The sequence below is a fragment of the Pan paniscus genome, chromosome X, assembly GCF_029289425.2.
Source record: "Pan paniscus chromosome X, NHGRI_mPanPan1-v2.0_pri, whole genome shotgun sequence".
NCBI classification, from domain to species: Eukaryota; Metazoa; Chordata; class Mammalia; order Primates; family Hominidae; genus Pan; species Pan paniscus.
Window position 1 is genome coordinate 34,853,284 of NC_073272.2, and position 12,091 is coordinate 34,865,374.

Genomic DNA, 12,091 nt, shown 5'->3' on the forward strand with positions numbered 1-12,091 from the left:
TTACTGGATTCCCAAAAGTAAGTGAAGGGTATATGTTTGCTAAATGCATTCACAGCCTGTTGCTCTAATTATTTGAGGTTTTCTATGTGTTGTTGTTTTAGCTGTTGTTTGTGTTTTTTATTCTTTCTGCATTTTTCTTCTACTGTACAGTTGTTATTCATGCTATGAGTTATCTAAAGTTTACATTAATAATCAAATTCCTTGCACCATCCCAACTCTGAAACACACAACTTGGATGGCGATTAAGACTCATTCAGGACTCAGGCAGACATCCTTAGTACCCAGAACCACAACACAGCACACATGAATGCATGGTTCTATAATTATTTTATGGAGCATCTATGAATTTGCTATGCACCGGACCCTGGGAAGTCAATGTACAGTGGTCAGCAAAAACAATTCAATTGTATTAATATTTAGAAGCCACAAAATGCAAATATATTCTTCTTTAATTTGAAGCTTGTTATTCTTCTGCACAATCTATAGCTCCTATTAGAATCATTAAAGTACATTCAGCAGCAGTAACAAACGAACAGGGAAAATGTGATCATGACAAAAGGCTGCCAGAGTAACACGGGTGACAAATGTGGGAACATTTTAGAATTCCCAATTTCCCACTCTAATAAAACAATATGAACAAAAAGGCTTTTTTTAGTAGCTTCAACTGAAACTATCACCTGATCTATTTCTTAAAATCCTCACGAAGGTTTCACTGAACCATTAGAGGTTTGGGCAGTCAAACAAATTAAACATGAACCAATCTTTTTAGAATGACTTCTGAAGTGCTCAGTATTTCCAGCCTTCCAGTTACCACAGTGAAAGAAATAAACAGGTACTTGTCAGGTTTATAAGGGAATGATCTATTTTCTGCCCTTTTTTGCCTACTCTTTAAGGAAAACACACACACATGCATGCAAGCATACACGCATGCACAAGCAGAACACAAATTTAGAAGCTATAGAGAAAATAAATAGAAAACAAAGAAGTTTTGACAAAACCAAACTGTCTTTACTTTTAGATTATAAAAACAATCAACTCTTTTTTTTATTATTATACTTTAGGTTTTAGGGTACATGTGCACAACGTGCAGGTTTGTTACATATGTATACATGTGCCATGTTGGAGTGCTGCACCCATTAACTCGTCATTTAACATTAGGTATATCTCCTAATGCTATCCCTCCCCCCTCCCCCCACCCCACAACAGGCCCCGGTGTGTGAGGGAATTAGAATTTTGTAATTCATTTGGGTAGAGGAGCAAAAGGTATATATTCGGCTCAACTTTTCAGTCGGTGATGAGAGACAAATGGCCTGCCATCCCTGCCCTCTCTCACCTACCCCAGTTAATCTAAATCTGCAAAACGAAAGGAGCTTCCACTAGGCCAGAGGGGCTGCAGGATGGGAAAACAACCAGAATGCAACACTTTTATGGGTGTTCCTACAGACCAATTTGCTTCTAGTCAGCCCATTTAATTTCATATTTATGATTGTTTAAAAGAGAGAGCCCAGGCGCGGTGGCTCATGCCTGTAATCCCAGTACTTTGGGAAGCCGAGGCAGGTGGATCACTTGAGGTCAGGAGTTCAAGACCAGCCTGGCCAACGTGGTGAAACCCCGTCTCTACTAAAAATACAAAAATTAGCTGGGCGTGGTGGTGCATGCCTGTAATCCCAGCTACTAGGGAGGCTTAGGCAGGAGAGTCACTTGAACCCGGGAGGAGGAGGTTGCAGTGAGCTGAGATCGCACCACTGTACTCCAGCCTGGGTGACAGAGCGAGAGTCAGTCTCAAAAAGAAAGCAAGGAGGGAATGGGACAATTCATAAAAGCAAGCCCCAGCAGTTCTAGTTAACTGTGAACTGAACCAGTAAGATGCACATTGATTTAACTTGGGAAATAATTTATGTGCTGGTTTCTTAAATGACTGCTACATATTGCCTTCTTACCTGACGATGGAGTACAGAATATGGGGACAAAAATAAGAGCAATTCCAAGGAAATGCTTTATGCCCGAATGCTAATTCAGCACCATACTGAAAAAGGAGATGCAAGAGAATGCTCAGCGTAGATTCTAGGCCATCCTTAAACAATCCAGAGCTGAAGAGCCGTATTCAGAGATAAATTTATTCTGCGTTCAATGTTTCTTGACCTACTTCTCGTAAGGAAAATTCTGCCTGAATACCAGAAGGAATTCATTTTTCACTTTAGCTTGAAATTTACCTTAAGATAAAACACAATAGTTGTATAAAAATATGCCTTATTTGGTTATGCATATAAAGCAGACCCAAGAGGATTTGGGGTAAAATATTTCATAAGTTGTACTATGCATGAATATAAAAAATGAGAAACAAAAGGATAGTTAGTAAAAGGCTGTTCAGTCCCAAATAAAGGAGTAATTGTTGATATGCTAAATAAAAGGGGGGTGGGGAAAGTCCTTTTTTTACAAGGGAATGTGAGGAAGGGAACTCACATTTGTTGAGGCTGTATTTTGCATTTAATCCTCACAACTAGGCTGAGAACAAACATTAGGCATTTCATTTCCCATTTACAGATTGTAAACCTGAGGCAATAGGATTAGTTGCCTGTGATAACAATTCACATGTTGAGAATCATAATATTATAGGCCTCCACCACCTAACAATGCCATCTTCAGAACTACACACACACAGGCGCGTGCACACACACACACACACACACACACACACACACAAGTATTTCGTGAGATTGTAACCACGTTCTTAAGTTCCATCCTTTGCAAGTAAGGTAAGTTAGGCACTGTCTCCTCACTGCCTTAGGGTTGTTTAGAAATACAGAGCTTTTGAATTACAAAATCAACTCTTGATTTCACTGACAGAGGTCAACTGCTTTTAGTGTAAGTGAACCATGATTCTGGCGTAAACAGATATAGAAGAATCCTGTTTAAAAGTTTTTACCTGCTCTAGGTGCCTACCAAGAGAAGAAGAGGGGGAAGTTGAGAGAGTTACAGATAAGTGAGAGTTAGAAGCCATGTGGGGTGTGGGGAGGGTCCTGACCCTCTGACACACACACACACATTTTCAAATTCATCTGAAAATAAGAGGAACATTATAATGTCCTCTTAGGGAACCAAAGTCCCAAAGAAGAGAAGGAGGTTCTGGAGCTGCTGAAAAATAGTGCCCAACCCGAGCAAAGGGACTGGGCATGTAGATTAGCCTCACAGGGGTCTGAGCATCTCATCAGGTTTGTGATAAGCAGCTAACATGTGTCGGTGCTTGAGAAGGTCATGGACGTTTGGAGGAGCAAGTTGGCAGTCTTTCAAGGGTGTGGTAATCAGGACACAGACACCCCAAATCCTGGAGGCAGAATAGGCAGTTCAACTAAGGGCGGGATGCAGGTACTGGTTCACTTCAGCCAATGCCTGCATGCAAAGATCTTCTTCCCTACAGACCAAATTGGATGTCACATCTCTGTGTGTCCTTGACCTAGAATCAGAAGTTGGCCCTGATGCCATGAAGCTAAGTAATACTCCTGTGTTATTCTAATCCTAGATTGGAGGCTAGAGTCCTAACAAATCCTGAATGTGACCGGTAGACCTGAAAAGTCACTGAATTTTATTAAGATTTCCTGAGAATGGTATATTAAGAAACCTGTTAAATTAAGATAAAAGAGGAACCAAAATAGAAATTTAATTTAGCCATAGAAAAATTAATAAAATACCATTTTTAGCCCACTTAAATTTGCGTGATACTGAAATTGTTTTTTCCTGCTACAGATGTATAATTTAAATGCAAAGGTGTAGGGCCCAAGGCTTCACTGTGAGGAATGTAAATGTGCTCCCCAAAATAATTTATGATTTTGACTAATGTCTGCACAAAATACTATAGTCCATAACAGGTTTCAAATCTTATAACAACTATTAATACTATCAACATGTAGAAATAAGAAAACTGAGGCTTAGAGTGGTTGGACTCTATCCATTGATTGCCCAGGATAACATCAAGTGACTGACTGGGGGCTCAAAATTGTTCTCCTGATTGTAAATATCAATCCTGTTTCCTATACTTGTCCATATACTTCCTGATGCCTATTTGGTGCTCAATAACTTTTAGATTGAGTAAAAGAATGAACAAAAACATGTATTTATTTAGTGCCCGGAAGGGGCATAGCAAATAATTGATATCCTTTCCTATCTCACATAGCATTCAGTACAGCAAAGTAAGCAAAATTGAGGAGGGAATTTTAATAATGTTGAACATCTACAAATTGCTAGACACTGAGATTTTTATGCATTTTTTAAGTTTCATCTTCGTGTTAATCCATATTACATATGAGGAAATGGAGAGAGAATATAGTTTGTCAAGGTAATGGCCATAGTCCATATAATTTGAGTGCTTACTATGTGCCACCTACTAAACACTTTAAACACATGAACATACTTCATTTTCACAGACCTTGTAAGAGAGGTACTTCTCTTGACCCTATTGTATAGATAGGAAACAAAGCTTAGCGAGGTTAAGTAACTGCCCAAGTTCATATAGCTGCTTTGCAGTAGATGAGCACAAATTGAAACTCATGCTTCTCTAACTCCATTATTAACCCAATAGCAGGTGCTGAAAATCACTGATTGTGTTGCTGACAAAGGAGAGTAAACAATAGCCACATAATAATACTATCTAAGGGAACATTACTGATGTACCTAGATTTTTTAAACTTTCCTTTATTTATGAAAATAAAAATGAATATATTCGATTGTATTGTCGTTCTTCCCTCTGTTTGTGCCACTTTAAACACTGGTGCCTCCCTTCTCTTTGACCCAAATACTCAAAACAGGTCACACGTTTAAATATGGCAAGCCCTCCAGCCCTGCAAATGATGGACTATAAAATTTGTTTGTACTACTGGCAATTTTTTTTAAAAAAAGCTTATCCACACCTACTTTCATATTTTTAGGTTGGACAGTACCTTAGAAATAAAAAAAAAATAAAACAGATCTTTATCTTTTAAAAAATCTATTTTCCAAAAGGAAACAAATGAATTATTTTTGTCTTATTATTACCATATAGCTTAAAAATGAATTACCTGAAATCATTATCATTCAAATCTTTAAAACAAGGCACTTAAATGTTTAATCTTTTTTAAAAAGTTAGCCAATGCAAAACTGCTTTCCTCCAAAATGCCCTCAGAATTACCTGCTTCTCCTGCACTCTTAGTATCCCCAAGTTATTGGCAGTGAATAAAAGTGTAAAGGAAATGAATCTTGCAATTCCCTGTGAATTTCATTCCAAAAAAGAATTTTAGGCATTTTGATGAAGCGATGTAGGGATTAGTTTTAAATAGGGATCTCTGATTTGTGTATTATTTTCACAATTTGTAACTTACTTTCTTCCAAAAGTGATTTGAAATAAATATTCTGAAACACTTAAGATCAATGGAAGCTAAGAGTTAGAAATGCTGATACAAATCTATTAAACCTAAATGTATATATGCATATAATATTTTTGTTAAGAAACATAGAATTCTTTAGAATAATTCAATTTTATATAATTATGGATACAGACACATAGATTCACATTGTAATGTTTATTCAGATTTTGTGTTTATTTGTTGATTGTTCAGGCAAACGGAAACAGCATTTGGTGTCAACAGTTGCATTTCTTTATATTTATATTAGCTGGTTAGCTGTGCTGGCAGAACTAAAGGAAACCTGTCCATAGAGCTTTACATAGTCGTAACTACAACACAATCATGTGTCACAAATTTATAGCACAGCAGACCTTTACACTGAAAATTGTCTAGAGAAAGAAAAATTTGACTGGGAGCGGTGGCTCACACTTGTAATCCCAGCACTTTGGGAGGCCGAGGCGGGTGGATCACCTGAGGTCAGGAGTTCAAGACCAGCGTGCCCAACATGGTGAAATCCCGTCTCTACTAAAAATACAAGAAAAGTTAGCTGGGCATGGTGGCATGCACCTGTAGTCCTAGCTATTCGGGAGGCTGAGGGCAGGAGAATCGCTTGAACCCGGGAGGTGGAGGTTGCAGTGAGCCGAGATCATGCTACTGCACTCCAGCCTGGCTGACAGAGCGAGACTCCCCATCTAAAAAAAAAAAAAAAAGGAGAGAGAGAGAGAGAAAGGAAAACTTGAAAAATGAATGAGAATTGGTAAACAACTGCAGGGAAAGTAATTACCACACTCTTCATATGGCAAACTAAAGAAAGGGGGCACCGCAAGAAAAGTATTGCCAGAGCTTGAAGGGCAGAACGTGTAATTAGGATGTGATATCTGGCAGTGGTGATTCCAATCATTGGGGATTAAAACTGTATCTCAACTTGTGCTCTTTCTGTTGCTTTAGGGCCAGTGTATTCACTCAATCTTCCATGATATCTATATGGACTCACTGAACCTCAGATCTTAACCTCAGTTGAGCAGAACTAGTCTTCTCTCTCTCAGACCAAGGAAGGCATAACTTGTGTTCCATGAAGCCTACTGTGTCAAGTCTGCCAAATGAAACTTTAAATATGTAGGCATTGTCTACTTAGCCTGAACACTAAAAAGAGTCCTTTCTACAGTTCCCAAGGATTTGTTTGGTTGCAATGTTTCTAAAGTCAGTACAGAAATTCCCTGAAAATGGAGCTCCAAACTTATCACGATTTTCATCCTGGAATGTATTTAGGTTTGTATCACTCGACGTGCACCACTCAATTGACGTCACATACTTTTTACCTGAAATTTATTTCAGTTTCTCAGAAGACTGTATATTTCCCCAGTTATAGATTTTACTATACCTTAAATATGGTGGCTGCCACTTTCTTAACCTACAGTATTAATGGCAGAAATGCTTAGATTTATAAAAGGCAAATATGGGGAAAAGAGAGGCAATATTAAATTCAAGTCTCTCGAAAGGAAAGGAAAAGATAATGAAAAAGCAATGTAAAAAATCAGAGATAGGTGGGGCAGGTTTAAGATGCCATTGAATCTCTGCATAGACTGCCTTCTTTTTGCTCTAAATACTAAACTTGCCTAAATTAGGCCACCTCCCTCCAGAGAACAAAAGGAAACTTGGCCACTATGGAATAGTACCAAAGTGAATTTTTAGAAGCTATTATTACCCACTCATAATCTATATTTTGGAAAATTAATATATATGTATATTTGTAATTATCAATATTAATACGAAGCAATAGGGTCAACATGAACTTGGATACTTCTGTTAAGTTCACTTAAATATTGAACTAATCGAATCACTTCTCATTTTTTCTTTAACCATATATGTAAATTCAATATAATTGACTTAGTTCTCAAATTGGTTCAATAAAGTGTTCCCACAGTATTTGCAAATATATTCGTCTTTAGAATACTCCTCCTTAACCTTTTTAAGGAGAAATTAAAATAGAAATATTAAAACGTGTATTTAAAAGTGGTCTTTTCTCTTAACGGACATTTACTTTTTCTTACATGAATTGGTTTAGTTTTTTTTTTCCAGCACTGAAACCATTCCAAAAAAAACTGTAGAAAAGAGTGAATATTTATTCTATTGGACGTTTGTTATGTTTGCATAATAACTAATTAGTGAATTGAGGCCAACTTTGATCAAAATGATTGCTCTGAATAGATATTTGTTAATAAATAATTTTTTCATGTGATAAGTATGTAATAATAAGTTCTCTATGCTGCCTTGCTTTGATAGAATATTCAGACAACATTTATAAATGACTAATTCAAGGAATTCAAAGGTCTTAAGTGCCCCAGAATGTAGAAATGGAATAAACATGTGGTAGTGGTGAGGGTGGGCTAGAAATGATTAAACTAAATTTTTTTTAAAAAAAGAAGCAAAAATACAGCTGGAAAAAATGCACGCAGAATAAATGTCATTATGAAATATTCTGAATGTGTGTACTTGATTTTCCTTCATCACGGCTTCATTTTGAGACGTCCAGGTCAACCACTGTCAACCAATCAATCTCTAGCCTCTTTGAGCAGAGATCAAGGGCAACAGCAGAGCCTTAATGATTTCAATCTCTAGCCTTCAAAGGCACAGATTATAGGGACTGAAAGTAAATCAGTCCATCACAAGGCACTTCAGCCCATAGCCCATGACAAAGCTTGATTAGAATTGAAAAGTGTTAAGCCATTAAAAACAAGACACAGCTATAAGGAAAGAGGAAATATAAGGCTAATGAATTTTAGTGTTCATAACAAGATAAAAATGTGTTTCTCAATACCTGTGTAACCATTTAGAAATCTAAAGAGCAAGAAGAAAATTATGATAGAACATTCTGAGCAATTTCTTCCTCTTTTCTCAAGAGCAGAATTGAGATAGATTTAGATGTCAAGTCTACCCATTCTTCTAGGCCATTCTCAGACCCATTTTCAAAAAAACAATAAATCCAAAAGCCAAAAGCAATAAACTTGTTTAAATACTGAAGTTCACATGGTGCTCATGTTTTCAGAAATCCACTTACACTTTACACCCATAATGTAAGTAATGTACCCTTTAAATATTTAATTGCTCACTAATGTTTTTATTTGCATATCATTTCTTTTTAAAACTAGATAACACACACTTTTTTAGCAGATATCTTTGGATCTTCACTATCTCAACTGACTTTTCTTTTTTTTTTTTTTTTTGAGACTGAATCTCCCTCTATTGCCCAGGCTGGAGTGCAGTGGTGCAATCTCGGCTCACTGCAACCTCCTCCTCCTGGGTCCAAGCGATTCTTCTGCCTCAGCCTCCTAAGTAGCTGGGATTAGAGGCACCCACCACCACGCCTGGCTAATTGTTGTATTTTTAGTAGAGAAGGGGTTTCATCATGTTGGCTAGGCTGGTCTCAAACTCCTGTCTTCAAGTGATCCACTGGCCTCTAACTCCCGAAGTGCTGGGATTACAGCAGTGAGCCCCTGCGCCTGGCCTCAACCGACTTTTATAGACCACAGGTAAATGTTAGTTTTACTTAATGATTGTAATTATTTTGATATACTCTATATGGAAAATAAGGAAAGTATTTTTTCCCTTTTAAAATAAGGAAAATATATAATTACGCTCTAATTTTTTTTATTTTTATTTTTATTTTTTTTGAGACGGAGACTGGCTCTGTTCCCCAGGCTGGAAGTTCAGTGGCACGATCTCAACTCACTGCAACCTCCGCTTCCTGGGTTCAAGCAACTCTCCTGCCTCAGCCTCCCAAGAAGTTGGGACTACAGGCAAGTACCACCATGCCCAGCTAATTTTTGTATTTTTAGTAGAGACAGGGTTTTATCATGTTGGCCAGGCCGGTCTCGAACTCCTGACCTCAGGTGATCTGCCCGCCTCGGCCTCCCAAAGTGCTGGGATTACAAGTGTGAGTCACCGCGCCCGACCTAAATATCCTTTAAATCTAGTGTATCTATGTGACTATAATGATGAGAAGTCAGGATGCCTTCCCTACAGCTAAACAAAGACTTTTCTGAAATGTATATTTGGAGACCCAGAATTTCACCTTATTTGAATGCAAAACACTTAGAGGAAATAAATCTTCATAGAAATGATTTTTACAGCATTTCGAACACAAGAATTGTAGTTGAAAATATTGTTCTTTAAAGCTATAAGTAAACCAATGTTTCCAAACTGTTTTTTCTAGAGCAAAATTTCCTAGAACCAAAATAATCTTGAAATGTTAGATTAAACAAAGCAAAACAGATTAAATCACCTCCAAGTTTCTCAGAATCTTCAACATACAAATGGCTGTTAATATCTCAAAAAGGAATAAAAACTGTTTTTCCAAATATATACGAGAATGACTTTTTTTTCCCCTAGAATTAGCTATCGATGCCAAGCTCAGTGTTTCTCATATAGTTTAAAACACACGGAAGTAAATTTGCTGTTCCCTTATAAACATATCCTGATAATATGGAAACATTTATTCAACTAACTAATATCAAAACAGGCAACAAATTAAAACTGATTCAAAGGGGAATTCGAGGGACTGAACATACATAGTCACAGAAAGAAAAAGAAGCTAGAACAAGATTGCTAAGTTAGAAACAAAACAGATTAACATCAAAAAGTGCAATAAAATTATCTATTTTGAGGGTACCACAAAGATATTACTTGTCTCTCTACTGAACAAAAATGTGTACATTTATGTAAAATTTCTCAGAATCTAAGCCCTAATCAATAGTAAATACTATAGGGTGACTATAGTCAATAATAACTTACTTGTACATTTTTAAATAACTAAGAGTATAACTGGATTGTTTGTAACACAAAGGATAAATGCTTAAGGTAATAGATGCCCCATTTATTCTGATGTGATAACTATGCATTGTATGTCTGTATCAAAATATCTCATGTGCTTCCAAATTATATGCACCTACTATGTACCCACAAAAAAATTATCTTTTAAGTTAGTACTAAGTTACAAAAAGACGCATATCCCTAACAAATTAAACTATCTGTCGGTAGATCTTTTAGACAATACTTTTTAGTATGATAATAAAAGAACATCTACTTGTTCTTTTGCCTTATTTCCAAGTTTTAGAGTTTAACAAGCTTGAATGTGTCATAATTACTCATTTAATTACTCACGTAATTACTTAAGTGTCAGGCATTGTGCTGGGGACTAGGGAGATGATAGGGAACTGGATAAATGCCCATACTTTTTAGAAGCTTACTAATGAGGGATAATGACATGTAAACAGGAAATTGCAAAGTGGTTTGATGTATGTTAAAACATAGTTACTGTGGGCCGGGCGCGGTGGCTCATGCCTGTAGTCCCAGAACTTTGGGAGGCCGAGGCGGGCAGATCACGAGGTCAGGAGTTCGAGACCAGCCTGGCCAATATGGTGAAACTCCGTCTCCACTAAAAAAATACAAAAATTAGCCGGGCATGGTGGCATGCACCTGTAGTCCCAGCTACTCGGGAGGCTGAGACAGAAGAATAGCTTGAACTCAGGAGGCAGAGGTTGCAGTGAGCCGAGATCACACCACTGCACTCCAGCCTGGGTGACAGAGCAAGACTCCATCTCAAAAAAAAAAAAAAAAAAGAAAGAAAGAAAGAAAACAAAAAGGAAAAAAAATAGTTACTGTGGGATATTGAGATGACACACAAGAGATATTCCTCCTGTAACGTCAATTCTAGGTATGTTCTAAAAAGGAGACGTCACCTAAATGATAAACTGGAGTTAGCTGGGTAAAAAGTTGAGGTGGGAGATGACATTTCAGGAAGAATAACAGAAGCTAGAATAGTGACTTGTATGACATGATTAGTACGTACAATGTCGTTCTTGAGGGATGGGTGGGTTCGGTGGGTGGGAAGGGGTGAATGTAAAGAGATAGTGCAGAGGCCAATTAATGGAGAGATTGGTAGAGCATCTTATAGAATTCAGATTTCACTTTTGGGGCAATGAGAATTTGGCATAATGAGTAGCATTATCTGACTGACATTTTAGGAAAACTTTTTGATAACAATTGGGAAAGTGGATTTGGGAAGTTTGAAGAAGGGAACGTGGCAAATAAAGAGACAAGGAATCAGGAGGCTATTGTAATCATTCAGGTGAAAAGGTGGTATAAACTAAGGTAACAGCCATGGAAACAGAATTATCACATCAGTTAATTGTTCAACTTACAGACAAACCACAAATCCAATCAACTAATATTTCAAACGTGCAAAATATGTTTGACAGGGGTTTATTATGAATGTTTCTATAAATTACGTCTCTATACACATATCTATACATATATATACATACACACCTATATGCCTATATATATTCTATAGTTTTGTGAAAGTGATGGTATAACAACAAAAAATATATTCTGTCATATCCACTGATCACAATAGACTTTGTTCCTCTGGTTATTTTGCAAATCATTTAACAATTAGTTTTCATTTAAAGGAAGTTTATAAGTTAAAGTAAACATAAGACAAATTTATTCTTGAATGTTAAGCCCTCAGCATCGAGGAACATGAAAATACTGATTAATTAGTGTGACGAAGGAAAACATTGAATTAAGTCAACTAGTTATTCAGTTAAATTTATTTTGAAGAAACCGCAGAAGGTTTTCTAGGGGGAAGATGACACAATCGAATATGCTTTTTAAAACATTCTGGCTGCATGTGGAAAACCGAATCACAGGGGTGG

At 36.9% G+C, this 12,091-nt stretch overlaps 1 protein-coding gene across 1 annotated transcript in view; it reads right to left on the reverse strand.

The window, feature by feature from the left end:
• DMD (dystrophin) overlaps positions 1-12,091 on the reverse strand; it is a 2,218,635-nt gene that overhangs the window by 1,923,357 nt on the left and 283,187 nt on the right. The gene's annotated exons all lie outside the window — the stretch shown is intronic.